General features: G+C 42.5%; 1 protein-coding gene across 3 annotated transcripts in view; it reads right to left on the reverse strand.

Annotated features, from left to right (window-relative positions):
- The window catches only part of LOC126198924 (protein croquemort-like), a 103,498-nt gene extending 98,620 nt beyond the window's left edge, over positions 1–4,878 (reverse strand). For all 3 annotated transcript variants that reach the window (XM_049935560.1, XM_049935558.1, XM_049935561.1), the window contains exon 1: positions 4,681–4,878. The gene's annotated coding sequence lies outside the window, so the exon portion shown is untranslated. The remainder of the gene's footprint in view (positions 1–4,680) is intronic.
- Positions 4,879–18,328: the final 13,450 nt, after the last annotated feature.

Genomic DNA, 18,328 nt, shown 5'->3' on the forward strand with positions numbered 1-18,328 from the left:
TTGCAGCTCGGCGCTACTGTCTCTGACGCCGCGTCAACGGAGCAGTACTGATGGTCGCTCTGCTGATACTGCTCTCCAGACGTCGCACCGTCCGTGTGGGTGCTTGTCTCGCTGTAAACAAGTCTGTTTCATGGCTGTATGACCCTACAGGACCGAGCCAGTAAAACGTCTGTCCTCTCGGTCATCGGAGCAGCTGAGATCCTGCATCGTGTTCAGGATGGCCGTTCTGAACCCGTGGATTCCATATTCGCGTTGTTACGTAAGGTTCCGACCAACGTAAGCAGCGACATCGCAGAAAGTAAACCGCATTCCCAACAGGTCACAGTCCTGCCGCTGTCTTAATTGTACATGTGCTGATAAACGTCCTTCTTGCACGAGGCATGAAACAACCTTCTCCAAAGCAACTGTATCCAAAAGCGATTTTTGATCGAGAAGCCAACCTGCCTAATCTTTCCTTATCTACAGAATATAGATAGTGTACCACTCCAGATGTTGTCACTTAAGTTAATGCGGACGAATGGGGAAAACAATGCTGTAACGTTCCAATACAGCACTAGTAGGGTGCAGTGTGACCAGTCACAGCGATTAAATATCTAGGCATAACGTTGCAAAGCTATATGAAATGGGGTAAGCTCATCAGATTGGTAGCAGGGAAGGTGAATGCTCGAATTCGCGATATTGAGAGAATTGTCGGAAAGTGTAACTCATTCACAAACGGAATGGCATATAGAAACGCTAGTGCGACCCATACTTGAGTACTGCACTAGGTCGGATTAAAATCAATTATAGAAACAGTTCAGAGGCGTGCTGCTTAATTTGCTACAAGTACACCACTGGCCATTAAAATTGCTACACCACGAAGATGACGTGCTACAGACGCGAAACTTAACCGACAGGAAGAAGATGCTCTGATATGCAAATGATTAGCTTTTCAGAGCATTCACACAAGGTTGGCGCCGGTGGCGACACATACAACGTGCTGACATCAGGAAAGTTTCCAACCGATTACTCATACACAAACAGCAGTTGACAGGAGTTTCCTGGTGAAACGTTGTTGTGATGCCTCGTATAAGGAGGAGAAATGCGTATCATCACGTTTCCGACTTTGATAAAGGTCGGATTGTAGCCTATCGCAATTGCGATTTATCGTATCGCGACATTGCTGCTCGCGTTGGTTCTGTTAGCAGAATATTGAATCGTTGGGTTCAGGATGGTAATACGTAACGCCGTGCTGGATTCCAACGGCCTCGTATCACTAGCAGTCGAGATGACAGGCATCTTATCCGCATGGCTGTAACGGATCGGGCAGCCACATCTCGATACCTGAGTCAACAGATGGGGACGTGTGCAAGACAACAATCATCTGCACGAACAGTTCGGCGACGTTTGCAGCAGAATGGACTATCAGCTCGGAGACCATGGCAGCGGTTACCCTTGACGCTGCATCAGAGACAGGAGCAGCTGCGATGGTGTACTCGACGACGAACCCGGGTGCGCGAGTGGCAAAACGTCATTTTTTTCGGATGAATCCAGGTTCTGTTTACAGCAACATGATGGTCGCATCCGTGTTTGGCGACATCGCGGTGAACGCACATTGGAAGCGTGTATTCGTTATCGCCAAACTGGCGTATCACCCGCAGTGATGGTGTGGGGTGCCATTGGTTACACGTCTCGGTCACCTCTCGTTCGCATTGACGGCACTTTGAACAGTGGACGTTACATTTCAGATGTGTTACGACCCGTGGCTCTACCCTTCATTCGATCCCTGCGAAACCCTACATTTCAGCAGGATAATGCACGACCGCATGTTGTAGGTCCTGTACGGGCCCTTCTGGATACAGAAAATGTTCGACTGCTGCCCTGGCCAGCACATTCTCCGCCGGCCGAAGTGGCCGTGCGGTTAAAGGCGCTGCAGTCTGGAACCGCAAGACCGCTACGGTCGCAGGTTCGAATCCTGCCTCGGGCATGGATGTTTGTGATGTCCTTAGGTTAGTTAGGTTTAACTAGTTCTAAGTTCCAGGGGACTAATGACCTCAGCAGTTGAGTCCCATAGTGCTCAGAGCCATTTGAACCAGCACATTCTCCAGATCTCTCAAAAATTGAAAACGTCTGGTCAATGGTGGCCGAGCAACTGGCTCGTCACTATACGCTAGTCACTAGTCTTGATGAACTGTGGTATCGTGTTGAAGCTGCATGGGCAGCTGTACCTGTACACGCCATCCAAGCTCTGTTCGACTCGATTCCCAGGCGTATCAATGTCGTTATTACGGCCAGAGGTGGTTGTTCTGGGTACTGATTTCTGTGGATCTATGCACCCAAACTGCGTGAAAATGTAATCACTTGTCAGTTCTCGTATAATATATTTGTCCAATGAATACCCGTTTATCATCTGCATTTGTTCTTGGTGTAACAATTTTAATGGCCAGTAGTGTAGGTTCGATCAGCACGCACGTATTACGGAAATGTTTCAGGAACTGAAATCCCTGCAGAGAGGATGACGTTCATTCCGAGGAACACTACTGAGAAAGTGTGGAGAACTAGCATTTACGGCTGACTGAAGAACGATTCTACTTCCACCAGCGTCTTTTTCCCGTCGCTCTCTTTGCCAAGTGGAACCAGAAAATGACTAGTAGTGGCATAGGGTACCCTCTGCCGCACACCGTACGGTAGTTTGCGGAGTACGTCTGTCGATGTAGATGCATTGTGCGGCTGCACAGAGATGCTTATCATTTGCGAATCCATCCCTGTAGTAACATTTCATGACAATTTAGCGTGTATTCGATGCAGGGCCAGTTTGAGAACATTTTTCCCCACTAACAACTTATGATTTTGCGGCCCCTCCATTCCCTAGTACTCTTTCACACTTGCCAGTTTTCGCTACTAATTGTGACACACACTGTATACAAACCATGCACATTGACGCCCTTCTCAGCTCGGTGCTCCAAGAGGCGGCTTATGTCGCTTAGGCCTTAAACCGGCCCTGGTTACATCCATGGTGTTGCGACTTTAATACCTTGCAATGTATTAAGTGTAGAGTAGGAGAAATTCGGGTATCACCGCAGTGGTCAGCACTGTGGATTCTCATTCCGGAGAACGACTGTTCAAATCCGCAGCTGCCCATCCAGATTTAGACTCTCCGTGATTCCCCTAAATCGCTCCAGGCAAGTGTCGGGATGGTCCCTTTGAAAGGGCACTGCCGATTTCCTCCCCATGCATTATAAAATTCCGAGCTCGTGCTCCGTGTCTAATGACCTAGTTGTCGACGGAGTGTTAAACCCTAATGTTCCTTCCTTCTTCGTGTACTATATTATAGTCGGGCAATATGGAATAACGTGATTTTTCGGCCACCGAGTGGTACACAAAAGCAGTAGACGCATGATCTACCTCAAAGTGTTTCTGTGGAGCTCTGTAGCGAGTCCAGTTCGTCTCCCGGCATCGCGTGTGTTAAGGCGCAGAAAAATTGTTTGTTTAGATTGGCAAAATTTTCTGAGTGAAGTTATCAAAAATATACGGTACTTATTGAAAATGTACACTAAAGATTAAAACTATGCAATTAATTAACAGGGTGGTAGATCGTCATTTATTGCTCGATTATTGGCTATAGTTACAGCTGGTTTTGGTGTTCCGCTGTGAAGTCCTAGATGACATGTCCGGTTATGTGGAATATTTGGTATTGGATAAAATTCACCTTGACTTTGCATGTGCTGAGAATGAAGACTACATTTGTGTCTTTTGCAAACAGATCAATGTAAAACGAATCACTTGTAGTTCAGAACTTTGCTTTGAAGTTAATAAACGTAACAGATTTGTGGTTGAATGTAATTATATTTTCTGTCACTGATAATTAATTAAGAGTTTAAATTAATATCACTCTCTGAACTGTATTTTGTCTTCATAAAATTTTTTATCGCTAAATTTACGTCATCATCTGCATTTTTACAATCCTATTCCACGTTTCCCAACTGATCCATATTAGCCTCCAAATGCAACTCCCTTTCAGAACTGTTTCATCGGTGACACATTTTTAAATTTTATCAAGAGAAATGCAAAAACGTATTGGCGGATAACTGAAGTTTATAATAAAGTGGCCGGCCGCTGTGGACGAGCGGTTCTAGGAGCTTCAGTCGGAAACCGCGCTGCTGCTACGGTCGCAGGTTGGAATCCTGCATAGGGCATGGATGTGTGTGATGTCCTTAGGTTAGTTAGTTGTAAGTCTAGGGTCTGATGACCTCAGATGTGAAGTCCCATAATGCTTAGACCCATTTGAACCATAATAAGGTGTGTTTGGGAGCTAAGAAAAATTCTATTTGGCGATACAATTACAAATGTAAATGTTATGCCATGATACCCTAATTCATCTAACTGCTAAAAAAACATTGAAAACAGATTTTTCTGTCACTTTGACAATAAAAAATGTCAGTAGTATGATAATTCGTGTGACAAAAATGTTTTTAAAACTCGACGTCTTACAAAGTTTAACGAAGACTAGCAATCACTTTAAAATCTATTTACCTGTCTGTAAGCAAATAAAATATATCCACCAGCTTCAGTTTAAGGAAGATCATTTACTAGAATCTGCTCCTAAGCTCAGCGATACAGACGTCTTTTGACACAGGCCGTCGCATCCAAACGTACTCTCTCCCGCTTTGCACACAATAACACAATAGCCAGTCAACATACCTGCCACGCAAACAGCGCCGATGATCTCGTAGCACCCACCGTTGTGTCTATGCTCCTCCAGCACTTCTGCAACTGCTGAACTACTGCTAGTTCCCCGGACGGCTGTGTGACGCTAGGTTTGGACACGTGGTTATCTGCGGTGCGTGCCACACGGCCCTTTTGGTGACAGATGATGGCGACAGCAGCGGTACGTCTGTCGGCTCCTCAGCAGCATTGCGCTGCTGCAGGACACAGCTTCTTTTAAGTGTCCCTTTATCGTTGATAAGATGTCAGCTGTGTTCCCTGGTAGACAATGCGTGATATTCGTTGGTAGCAGAGTGATAAAAATTCGAGGTCGAAGGTATCTGGCGATCTTTGAATTTTATCACACAAACCCGGCACGCTTTAGCGAAAGCAAATCATTTGTGCTCTTCGCTGTACAGAAGTGCTCTGTTTGGCGCGTGGTAAATAATGTGGGAACTATCACGTTAATCTTACGTCGCTTTCGATGCCGAATTACATTTCTCATTATAGCAAGATTCTTTTGAATCGTCTATTTGAGGATATGAGTGTCCAGTTACTTCACCCCCCCCCCCTCCTCTCTCTCTCACTAACTCACAAGCCATAACCTCCACTTCTCGCCCATCGTAATCAGGGTTTCTAGCAGATTTTCTAAATAAACAGTTGAAAAGAAGTCATCAGTGGGGTTTGAACACTGGATCTTAGGTACGACGACCTCACGCTCTACCAACTTACTTAAGCGAGATATTATAAACAACCTCTCACAGATACGCTTTTCCTGTGCTCTGTAGTTCTGACGTTGCTTTTGATTACCGTTTACGCATTTTCCACTGAACTACAGCACGTAGCACAAAATAAAACTCTATCGACGTACAACGTTTGGTACGGATCTGAGTGTTTAACATCTGGAGGTTTGGGTGTGAGCTTAGAAACAGATTCTAGTAAATGATCTTCTTTAAATAGAAGTGGCAGATACACTTCATTCTTACAGACAGACAATGAGATTTTAAAGTGATTGCGGATCTTCGTTAAACTTCATAAGATAACGAATTTTCAAAACATTTTTGTCACACGAATTATCATACTATCGACATTTTGTATTGTCAAAGTGACATAAAAATATCAAGTACTACGTTGGCGTTTTTCGGGCGTATCATCTGCTTCAGTTAATCAGTTACCAATGAATTAAACGATGTATTTGTTACTTTTACGTGAAGGAACATCTCATACGAGACAAACGATATATATTAAGGATTACTTTTATTTGGCCACGATATATCCATCCCCAGCATCGATGAAGAAGTTCCACATTTGCCCTTACACTTGTTTCTGACTGTACTACACAATACGATAATAAGCTGCCAAATCATGTATATTACATGCAGGAATGTTTAGATAATCCTTCACTGACACTACTTTGGAAGGTCTGTGTTGTGGGTAAATCATGAGGTAAACTCACCATAAAAGAATTCCATATGGGGGAAGGTAGACAAGTGACAATCATAATGTTTGTTTTGAAGATGAGAATATATCAAGTTGTAACAGATTACTAGCCACAAGAATAAAATGATTGATAATGGGGGAGGCTGTGATGCAGTGTAAGTAATGGAAGTGATCTTGCTCCTCGGTAAATGTTACGTATTGTACTTAGGGTATGATCGTTAATTTTGTTTGCGAAGAGTGGATTGGCAAAAGGTGTAAATTTGAAGTCATGTTCACGCTTATCCAGCAAGTTTCTATGAATTATGACCCAATTTATGTTCTCCCATATCCTTGATGAGGTAAGCTTAACTAGAAAATAATCACTTAGGAACGATTAGAGCATAAGTGGAAATGTATACAGGATAGTCAGAAACAGTTTGAAAAGCTTGTAAGAGTGTTGCAGTGGAGGGTGTGCTGAGAACTACTTCGATGTGTTGCGCCCTTTCTGACTTATTTAGAATTGAATTTAGCCAACCGGTCATGGCGCACACAAATTCAAGCACCTGCTAAAATTCGGCTATGCACAGACAACTGTGGGTCCATGAGTTACCACTTATTGAAATGCTCATTACCAATTCAAACTTGCCTTTTTCGGAAGTGGTAAATTTAAGTCAGGTGAGCAAAAGCTATGTTTGTTCGGTTGCAGCAAACTAAATGAAGAACCCGCTTGGCAACACCGCCTCTGGCAGGCTCCTTGAATTTGCCCGCACGATCACTTGACTGGCTAACTTCAATGTTAAATTACTAGGTAGCGGCGTAACGTATCGAATTTTTTTCCCAACAGTTATTTCTCAACACAACCTCCTCTGCAACCCCTTATAAGCTTTTCAGACTTTTTCTGACAACCGTGTGTGATTGATGAGCCTAGGAGAGCATGGAGGCGCGGTAGCGCACCAGTGACCTGTTGATAGTTACAGCCTGTGTAAAATGGTATAAAGGGTTTTCCGGGAGATTATTTACAATGATGTGTATCGGAAGTTTAAGTGTCGGTATCTCAGAGTACTGAAGGGTAATGTGAGAGTTATTCAGTAAGATTTAACCTAGCGATATTGGAGGTATTGCAACTTCTGTCGAGCTTGGGTGTTTTAGAAGGTGTTGAATTGGTTTGATTGGCAATAATTGGCTCGGATCGGAGATCCGACTGTTCCGCAGTTAATAAAAGTAGTGCGTCTGTTTCGCTCGTTCAAGGTTAGTTCAGTCGAAGATTTTGTCTGTTGTGGATTAGTGGCCAGCCTGTGAGATTTTTGACAGACACTACATACGTGTGGGTTGAACATTCTATGGTAATAGTAGTTAATAGTTGTTTTAACTGTACGACTAAGATTCTCAATTTTAATTTTAGTCCTCATTATAGTTGAACCATTTACCGTGGAACAACTTGACTGAGCAGATGCCGCTGTATTATCGATTCAAAAGGAAAGTTACGAGTGGTTTAAATTAGCGTGTTTAAGTCCCGCGATTGGTTCAAAGCCTGAAGCTTATTATGTTAGATGTTAGAATTTAAGTGGCGATGGCACTTAGTGGTTCATTTTTGATTTATTTTATTTATTCCGCCCAGTAGGGAGTAGCCAGCCTTCGTAACATATGTACTTACTATTGTGATGTGAAAGAGAAATAAACGTGTCCTGACTTGTTAGTAAAGTGAATCCCATCTTCTGTCCGCTATCTAAAGAAAATGAAAATAAATGATTAAAGAAATTAATCAATTTTAAGAAAAGAAATATTAAGTAAAGAATCCAGAGAGATTTAATCACATGTTGTTGTTGTGGTCTTCAGTCCTGAGACTGGTTTGATGCAGCTCTCCATGCTACTCTATCCTGTGCAAGCTTCTTCATCTCCCAGTACCTACTGCAACCTACATCCCTCTGAATCTGCTTAGTGTATTCATCTCTTGGTCTCCCCCTACGTTTTTTACCCTCCACGCTGCCCTCCAATACTAAATTGGTGATCCCTTGATGCCTCAGAACATGTCCTACCACCCGATCCCTTCTTCTGGTCAAGTTGTGCCACAAACTCCTCTTCTCCCCAATCCTATTCAGTACCTCCTCATTAGTTATGTGATCTACCCATCTAATCTTCAGCATTCTTCTGTAGCACCACATTTCGAAAGCTTCTATTCTCTTCTTGTCTAAACTATTTGCCGTCCATGTTTCACTTCCATACATGGCTACACTCCATACAAATACTTTCAAAAATGACTTCCTGACACTTAAATCTATACTCGATGTTAACAAATTTCTCTTCTTCAGAAACGCTTTCCTTGCCATTGCCAGTCTACATTTGATATCCTCTCTACTTCGACCATCATCAGTTATTTTGCTCCCCAAATAGCAAAACTCCTTTACTACTTTAAGTGTCTCATTTCCTAATCTAATACCCTCAACATCACCCGACTTAATTCGACTACATTCCATTATCCTCGTTTTGCTTTCGTTGATGTTCGTCTTATATCCTCCCTTCAAGACACCATCCATTCCGTTCAACTGCTCTTCCAAGTCTTTTCCTGTCTCTGACAGAATTACAATGTCATCGGCGAACCTCCAAGTTTTTATTTCTTCTCCATGGATTTTAATACCTACTCCGAATTTTTCTTTTGTTTCCTTTACTGCTTGCTCAATATACAGATTGAATAACATCGGGGAGAGGCTACAAACCTGTCTCACTCCCTTCCCAATCACTGCCGCCCTTTCATGCCCCTCTACTCTTATAACTGCCATCTGGTTTCTGTACAAATTGTAAATAGCCTTTCGCTCCCTGTATTTTACCCCTGCCACCTTTAGAATTTGAAAGAGAGTATTCCAGTCAACATCGTCAAAAGCTTTCTCTAAGTCTACAAATGCTAGAAACGTAGGTTTGCCTTTCCTTAATCTTTCTTCTAAGATAAGTCGTAAGGTTAGTATTGCCTCACGTGTTCCAGTATTTGTACGGAATCCAAACTGATCTCCCCCGAGGTCGGCTTCTACTAGTTTTTCCATTCGTCTGTAAAGAATTCGTGATAGTATTTTGCAGCTGTGGCTTATTAGACTGATTGTTCGGTAATTCTCACATCTGTCAACACCTGCTTTCTTTGGGATTGGAATTATTATATTCTTCTTGAAGTCTTCCCCCATGAACCATGGACCTTGCCGTTGGTGGGGAGGCTTGCGTGCCTCAGCGATACAGATGGCCGTACCGTAGGTGCAACCACAACGGAGGGGTATCTGTTGAGAGGCCAGACAAACATGTGGTTCCTGAAGAGGGGCAGCAGCCTTTTCAGTAGTTGCAGGGGCAACAGTGTGGATGATTGACTGATCTGGCCTTGTAACATTAAACCAAAACGGCCTTGCTGTTGCTGGTACTGCGAACGGCGGAAAGCAAGGAGAAACTACAGTCGTAATTTTTCCCGAGGACATGCAGCTTTACTGTATGATTAAATGATGATGGCGTCCTCTTGGGTAAAATATTCCGGACATAAAATAGTCCCCCATTCGGATCTCCGGGCGGGGACTACTCAAGAGGACGTCCTTATCAGGAGAAAGAAAACTGGCATTCTACGGATCGGAGCGTGGAATGTCAGATCCCTTAATCGGGCAGGAAGGTTAGATAATTTAAAAAGGGAAATGGATAGGTTAAAGTTAGATATAGTGGGAATTAGTGAAGTTCGGTGGCAGGGGGAACAAGACATTTGGTCAGGTGATTACAGGGTTATAAATACAAAATCAAATAGGGGTAATGCAGGAGTAGGTTTAATAATGAATAAAAAAATAGGAGTGCGGGTTAGCTACTACAAACAGCATAGTGAACGCATTATTGTGGCCAAGACAGACACAAAGCCCATGCCTACTACAGTAGTACAAGTTTATATGCCAACTAGCTCTGCAGATGATGAAGAAATTGATGAAATGTATGACGAGATAAAAGAAATTATTCAGGTAGTGAAGGGAGACGAAAATTTAATAGTCATGGGTGACTGGAATTCGTCAGTAGGAAAAGGGAGAGAAGGAAACATAGTAGGTGAATATGGATTGGGGGGAAGAAATGAAAGAGGAAGCCGCCTAGTAGAATTTTGCACAGAGCATAACTTAATCATAGCTAACACTTGGTTCAAGAATCATAAAAGAAGGTTGTATACCTGGAAGAATCCTGGAGATACTAATAGGTATCAGATAGATTATATAATGGTAAGACAGAGATTTAGGAACCAGGTTCTAAATTGTAAGACATTTCCAGGGGCAAATGTGGATTCTGACCACAATCTATTGGTTATGAACTGCAGATTGAAACTGAAGAAACTGCAAAAAGGTGGGAATTTAAGGAGATGGGACCTGGATAAACTGAAAGAACCAGAGGTTGTAGAGAGTTTCAGGGAGAGCATAAGGGAACAATTGGCAGGAATGGGGGAAAGAAATACAGTAGAAGAACAATGGGTAGCTCTGAGGGATGAAGTAGTGAAGGCAGCAGACGATCAAGTAGGTAAAAAGACGAGGGCTAATAGAAATCCTTGGGTAACAGAAGAAATATTGAATTTAATTGATGAAAGGAGAAAATATAAAAATGCAGTAAATGAAGCAGGCAAAAGGCAATACAAACGTCTCAAAAATGAGATCGACAGAAAGTGCAAAATGGCGAAGCAGGGATGGCTAGAGGACAAATGTAAGAATGTAGAGGCTTGTCTCACTAGGGGTAAGATAGATACTGCCTACAGGAAAATTAAAGAGACCTTTGGAGAGAAGAGAACCACTTGTATGAATATCAAGAGCGCAGATGGCAACCCAGTTCTAAGCAAAGAAGGGAAGGCAGAAAGGTGGAAGGAGTATATAGAGGGTTTATACAAGGGCGATGTACTTGAGGACAATATTATGGAAATGGAAGAGGATGTAGATGAAGATGAAATGGGAGATAAGAGTTTGACAGAGCACTGAAAGACCTGAGTCGAAACAAGGCCCCGGGAGTAGACAACATTCCATTAGAACTACTGATGGCCTTGGGAGACCCAGTCATGACAAAACTCTACCATCTGGTGAGCAAGATGCATGAGACAGGCGAAATACCCACAGACTTCAAGAAGAATATAATAGTTCCAATACCAAAGAAAGCAGGTGTTGACAGATGTGAAAATTACCGAACTATCAGTTTAATAAGTCACAGCTGCAAAATACTAACGCGAATTCTTTACAAACGAATGGAAAAACTGGTAGAAGCGGACCTTGGGGAAGATCAGTTTGGATTCCGTAGAAATGTTGGAACACGTGAGGCAATACTGACCTTACGACTTATCTTAGAAGAAAGATTAAGAAAAGGCAAACCTACGTTTCTAGCATTTGTAGACTTAGAGAAAGCTTTTGACAACGTTAACTGGAATACTCTCTTTCAAATTCTAAAGGTGGCAGGGGTAAAATACAGGGAGCGAAAGGCTATTTACAATTTGTACAGAAACCAGATGGCAGTTATAAGAGTCGAGGGGCATGAAAGGGAAGCAGTGGTTGGGAAAGGAGTGAGACAGGGTTGTAGCCTCTCCCCGATGTTATTCAATCTGTATGTTGAGCAAGCAGTACAGGAAACAAAAGAAAAACTCGGAGTAGGTATTAAAATTCATGGAGAAGAAATAAAAACTTTGAGGTTCGCCGATGACATTGTAATTGTGTCAGAGACAGCAAAGGACTTGGAAGAGCAGTTGAACGGAATGGACAGTGTCTTGAAAGGGGGATATAAGATGAACATCAACAAAAGCAAAACGAGGATAATGGAATGTAGTCAAATTAAATCGGGTGATGCTGAGGGGATTAAACTAGGAAATGAGACACTTAAAGTAGTAAAGGAGTTTTGCTATTTAGGGAGTAAAATAACTAATGATGGTCGAAGTAGAGAGGATATAAAATGTAGATTGGCAATGGCAAGGAAAGCGTTTCTCAAGAAGAGAAATTTGTTAACATCAAGTATAGATTTAAGTGTCAGGAAGTCATTTCTGAAAGTATTTGTATGGAGTGTAGCCATGTATAGAAGTGAAACATGGACGATAACTAGTTTGGACAAGAAGAGAATAGAAGCTTTCGAAATGTGGTGCTACAGAAGAATGCTGAAGATAAGATGGGTAGATCACGTAACTAATGAGGCGGTATTGAATAGGATTGGGGAGAAGAGAAGTTTGTGGCACAACTTGACTAGAAGAAGGGATCGGTTGGTAGGACATGTTTTGAGGCATCAAGGGATCACAAATTTAGTATTGGAAGGCAGCGTGGAGGGTAAAAATCGTAGAGGGAGACCAAGAGATGAATACACTAAGCAGATTCAGAAGGATGTTGGTTGCAGTAGGAATTGGGAGATGAAGAAGCTTGCACAGGATAGAGTAGCATGGAGAGCTGCATCAAACCAGTCTCAGGACTGAAGACCACAACAACAACAACAACTTCTTGAAGTCTGAGGGTATTTCGCCTGTCTCATACATCTTGCTCACCAGATGGTAGAGTTTTGTCAGGACTGGCTCTCCCAAGGCCATCAGTAGTTCCGATGGAATGTTGTCTACTCCGGGGGCCTTGTTTCGATTCAGGTCTTTCAGTGCTCTGTCAAACTCTTCACGCAGTATCGTATCTCCCATTTCATCTTTATCTACATCCTCTTCCATTTCCATAATATTGTCCTCAAGTACATCGCCCTTGTATAGACCCTCTATATACTCCTTCCACCTTTCTGCTTTCCCTTCTTTGCTTAGAACTGGGTTTCCATCTGAGCTCTTTATATTCATACAAGTGGTTCTCTTATCTCCAAAGGTCTCTTTAATTTTCCTGAAGGCAGTATCTATCTTACCTCTAGTGAGATAAGCCTCTACATCCTTACATTTGTCCACTAGCCATCCCTGCTTAGCCATTTTGCACTTCCTGTCGATCTCATTTTTGAGACGTTTGTATTCCTTTTTGCCTGCTTCATTTACTGCATTTTTATATTTTCTCCTTTCATCAATTAAATTCAGTATTTCTTCTGTTACCCAAGGATTTCTATTAGCCCTCGTCTTTTTACCTAATTGATCGTCTGCTGCCTTCACTACTTCATCCCTCAGACCTACCCATTCTTCTTCTACTGTATTTTTTTCAGCCATTCCTGTCAATTGTTCCCTTATGCTCTCTCTGAAACTCTCTACAACCTCTGGTTCTTTCAGTTTATCCAGGTCGCATCTCCTTAAATTCCCACCTTTTTGCAGTTTCTTCAGTTTCAATCTGCAGTTCATAACCAATAGATTGTGGTCAGAGTCCACATCTGCCCCTGGAAATGTCTTACAATTTAAAACCTGGTTCCTAAATCTCTGTATTACCATTATACAGTATAATCTATCTGATACCTATTAGTATCTCCAGGGTTCTTCCACGTATACAACTTTCTATCATGATTCTTAAACCAAGTGTTAATCACATAGTTAGAAGCTTTAACGCTTGTGGAATAGGCAAAGACGTTTAGAATTTATTGTTGATTAAGATAAAAAAATGTTCAAATGTGTGTGAATTTCTAAGGGGCCCAACTGCTGAGGTTACCAGCCCGTAGTCTTACACACTACTTAGCATAAGTTAAATGAACTTATGCTAAGAACAAAACATACTCCCATTCCCGAGGGAGGACTCGAACCTCCGGCGGGAGGGGCCGTGCCGTCCATGACATGGCGCCTGAAACCGCGCGGCCATTAAGATAAAAGATAAAGTTGGTAATGAGAGTCTGAAAAATTATATGAAATACTTATGAAGGAAAGATAAGGGCTAATCTGAGTTTATATGAAAAGAATATAAGATTTTTGAATAGTTAATATTACGAAACATTCTGTTTTGGTATCAAAGATGGAGATCATCAGTAGTCAGTCAGGTTGACCATGCTGACGTGTATTACATTCATCGCTAACTGTAGCGGAAACAGAGTATCTAAGCTTGAATAGCCGTATGAATGGTAATAAAAATAGCTGTGTTACTCATCTGAAAAGCATTACTTAGAAGGTACTGGATTTCGTAACTATTGAATTCGCAGTTCAGTAAGTTTCATGAAGTGAATGAGCAGCTATATAACCCTGCGAAATACGAAGCGGAACACTATTTACGTGTGACTGATATTACATTCCAAAAGGAAATAATTCATAGCTATTCAGATATTTAGTACCAAAACGGGCTTTATGCGAAATTCTAGTATTATTTTGACTTCATGTCTTACTATATTAATGAAGGAAACTGGCTTCAACAAATTACGATGTCGTTAACTTGATACGTCATTTGTTTAGAAGAGAGAAACATTGGTGCAATAATTTTGCGAGGCATTCCGATTATAAGTAAAAGAACTACTTACGGGAAAAACTAAATTTTCACTCGTAAGCTGCCGTCATTGAATGCTGTTACCGAGCCATTAGACAAATTGTGTGTGTGTGTGTGTGTGTGTTACAGCGCTATAAGCTCCTAATAAATCTCTAAAATTAAACCTGGCAATAGCTAAAGTCAGAGTAACCAAGATTATTGAAATGGTTGAACTGGAAGCGCGATCGCATTGTAAAATCCCGTGATCTTCTAACGGAAAAGAAGCAATCAGTACAGTGTTAGCGTTTCGCTCTTACGATGGTAGTAAAAGCTCGTGCTCCATTTGAAATTAACGCGAATGATACTCAATACAGCACTGTGGTATTGCAGCTGCTTCAGTTAACACAAACTTAGAATGAAATAGCTTCATATCAAACGTCTTGTACATCGCTATACACTGTGATTAAAATAGATTTACTCGCGAGTGTACAACGGAGTGACGCCAGTAAGACGGGGTGCAATATGAGCTACCAACAGTGGTATAAGCCGAAGTTCTACATCTAGTGTAAACGATTTGGTTACTAGATATTATTCGTGAAGATGCGTGTATGTTCCAGTCAGAGAAAATAGTTCCGCACTACTCTCAGTAAAAGTGTTGTTTGATGAGAACTGATACCTATCATACACTACTGGCCATTAAAATTGCTACACCAAGAAGAAATGCAGATGATAAACGGGTATTTATTGGACAAATATATTATACTAGAACTGACATGTGATTACATTTTCACGCAATTTGGGTGCATAGATCCTGAGAAATCAGTACACAGAACAACCACCTCTGGCCGTAATAACGGGCTTGATACGCCTGGGCATTGAGTCAAACAGAGCTTGGATGGCGTGTACAGGTACAGCTGCCCATGCAGCTGCAACACGATACCACAGTTCATCAAGAGTAGTGACTCGCGTATTGTGACGAGCCAGTTGCTCGGCCACCATTGACCAGACGTTTTCAGTTGGTGAGAGATCTGGAGAATGTGCTGGCCAGGGCAGCAGTCGAACATTTTCTGTATCCAGAAAGGCCCGTACAGGACCTGCAACATGCTGTCGTGGATTATCCTGCTGAAATGAAGGGTTTCGCAGGGATTGAATGAAGGGTAGTGCCACGGGTCATAACACATCTCAAATGTAACGTCCACAGCTCAAAGTGCCGTCAATGCGAACAAGAGGTGACCGTGACGTGTAACCAATGACACCCCATACCATCAAGCCGGGTGATACGCCAGTATGGCGATGACGAATACACGCCGGTCAACTGCTGTTTGTGTATGAGAAATCGGTTGGAAACTTTCCCCATGTCAGCATGTTGTAGGTGTCGCCTCCGGTGCCAACCTTGTGTGAATGCTCTGAAAAGCTAATCATTTGTATATCACAGCATCTTCTTCCTGTCGGTTAAATTTCGCGTCTGTAGAACGTCGTCTACGTGGTGTAGCAATTTTAATGGCCAGTAATGTAGTACGATACACAGAATATGCTAATGTACGGTGATCAACGTTGCTTATTAAATCAATGACTCTGTATCAACTGAAACAACGAAAAGCAGGTGCTCGTTTTGGCTTCTTTACAAGGCAGTGGTAGAAAAGTGTTCAATTAAACTCAGACATACACTAACGGAAAAAAATCGCGACCCAAAAAGAAAAAAAAAATAATAATAATTAATGTCAACTACTGAAATTTAGGGACTACATTTTTCTAGTTAACATATTTAAGTGATTAACAAGGCAAGGTCGAAGATTAATGTGAATGCGAGATAAGCTATTGCCAATGTGAAGTGCTGGTGCACTAATAACCAGTGTAAGCACCAGAATGTTGAACACAAGCGTGTAAACGTACAGGCGTCGGGTGTCAGTTTGAGGAATGGAGTTCCATGCCTGTTGCACTTAGTCGGTCAATACAGGGACGCAGGGACGGCTGGTGCCGGTTGCTAGAGTTGCTGTCCGGTGATATCCCACACTGGGGACAGATCTGGTGATCTGGTGAGTCAGCAGGCCAAGGCTGCATGTCGGCAAGTATGTTTGGTCATCACAGCGGTATGTGGGCAAGAGATATCCTGTTAGAAAACACCCCCAGGGATGCTGTTCACGAATCGCAGCACAACAGGTCGAATCACCAGACTGACGTACAAATTTGCAGTCAGAGGGCATGAGATAACCACGAAAGTGCTCGTTCCATCATACGAAATCGCACCCCAGACATTAAAGGGTTGGTTGCAGGCCCTCAACTGGTCTCCTTCTAACCAAAACACGGCCATCACTGGCACCGAGGTAGAACCAGCTTTCATCAGAAAACACAACAGACCTTCACCCTGTCCTCCAATGAGCTCTCACTTGACGCCACGGAAGTCGCAAATGGCAATGCTTTGGGGTGGGTGGAATGCACGCTGCAGGGCATCTTAGTCGAACCTGTTCTTGAAGTAACCGATGTGTAACGGTTCGTTGTATCACTGTAGTGCCAACTGCTGCTGCAGATCCAGTACGATGCGTCAGAGCCATACGGCGATCACGATGGTCTTCCCTCTCGGCAGTGCTACATCTTTCAGATGTATAAACAGGCCTACCACCTTTCATTTCAGTTGCACAACTCCTTGGCGTTGCGATTTTTTTTCCCGTCAGTTTATTTACTTGACGCACGAGTGCGGTGCGGCTCACTGGTTTACTGAGTGATCTGCTTATCCAAACAAGCCACAGTACATGGGCCATTCGAATAACTTAGTACAGCCACTAATATTTTACAAAATTTGAAGTGTAAATGCAAATGTGGAAGTTCTCCATTCGTGAAAATTCGAGGCTAAATGAAGGTAATTATTAATAATATTTTTTGTTTTATATGTAGCCAAGATTGTTTCGACTTCGCTGCAGATGTTTAGCTAGGAAGCCTTTACACATCCTTCATATAGTCCCGATCCCTCCCTATGCGATTTACAGAGTTTGCAAGCGCAGATGAAAGACATTCGTGACCGCCGTTTTGTTACTGACGAAGATGTGCACACCTGGGTACGATCACGGTTTCGTAGAAACCGCAAAAATGGTCTCATAAAGGCACTGACCGTCTTGTCTGACAACGGGATAAGTGTGTTAACAGTTATGGCGAGGACTTTTGCAGTAATGAATAGTTTACTTAACTTTCTTTCCACGTGTCTCCTCTTCATTTCCCTGCTCGTCGTACCTTTGTCAATAGCTGCTTTCTTTGGTGTTGTGATTATTGAAGTGTTTTTGTAGTCTAAGGATATTTCACTCGTTTAATATGTCAAGTATAAAAGGTTCCTGAAGAGGGGCAGCAGCCTTTTCAGTACTTGCAGGGGCAACAGTCTGGATGATTGACTGATCTGGCCTTGTAACACTAACCAAAACGGCCTTGCTGTGCTGGTACTACGAACGGTTGAAAGCAAGGGGAAACTACAGCCGTAATTTTTCCCGAGGGCATGCAGCTTTACTGTATGATGAAATGATGATGGCGTCCTCTTGGGTAAAATATTCCGGAGGTAAAATAGTCCCCCATTCGGATCTCCGGGCGGGGACTACTCAGGAGGACGTCGTTATCAGGAGAAAGAAAACTGGCGTTCTACGGATCGGAGCGTGGAATATCAGATACCTTAATCGAGCAGGTAGGTTAGAAAATTTAAAAAGGGAAATGGATAGGTTTAAGTTAGATATTGCAGGAATTAGTGAAGTTCGGTGGCAGGAGGAACAAGACTTTTGGTCAGGCGAATACAGGGTTATAAATACAAAGTCAAATAGGGATAATGCAGGAGTAGGTTTAATAATGAATAAAAAAAAATAGGAGTGCGGGTAAGCTACTACAAGCAGCATAGTGAACGCATTATTGTGGCCAAGATAGATACGAAGCCTACGCCTACTACAGTAGTA

Source organism: Schistocerca nitens, chromosome 8 (assembly GCF_023898315.1).
Source record: "Schistocerca nitens isolate TAMUIC-IGC-003100 chromosome 8, iqSchNite1.1, whole genome shotgun sequence".
Lineage (NCBI taxonomy): Eukaryota > Metazoa > Arthropoda > Insecta > Orthoptera > Acrididae > Schistocerca > Schistocerca nitens.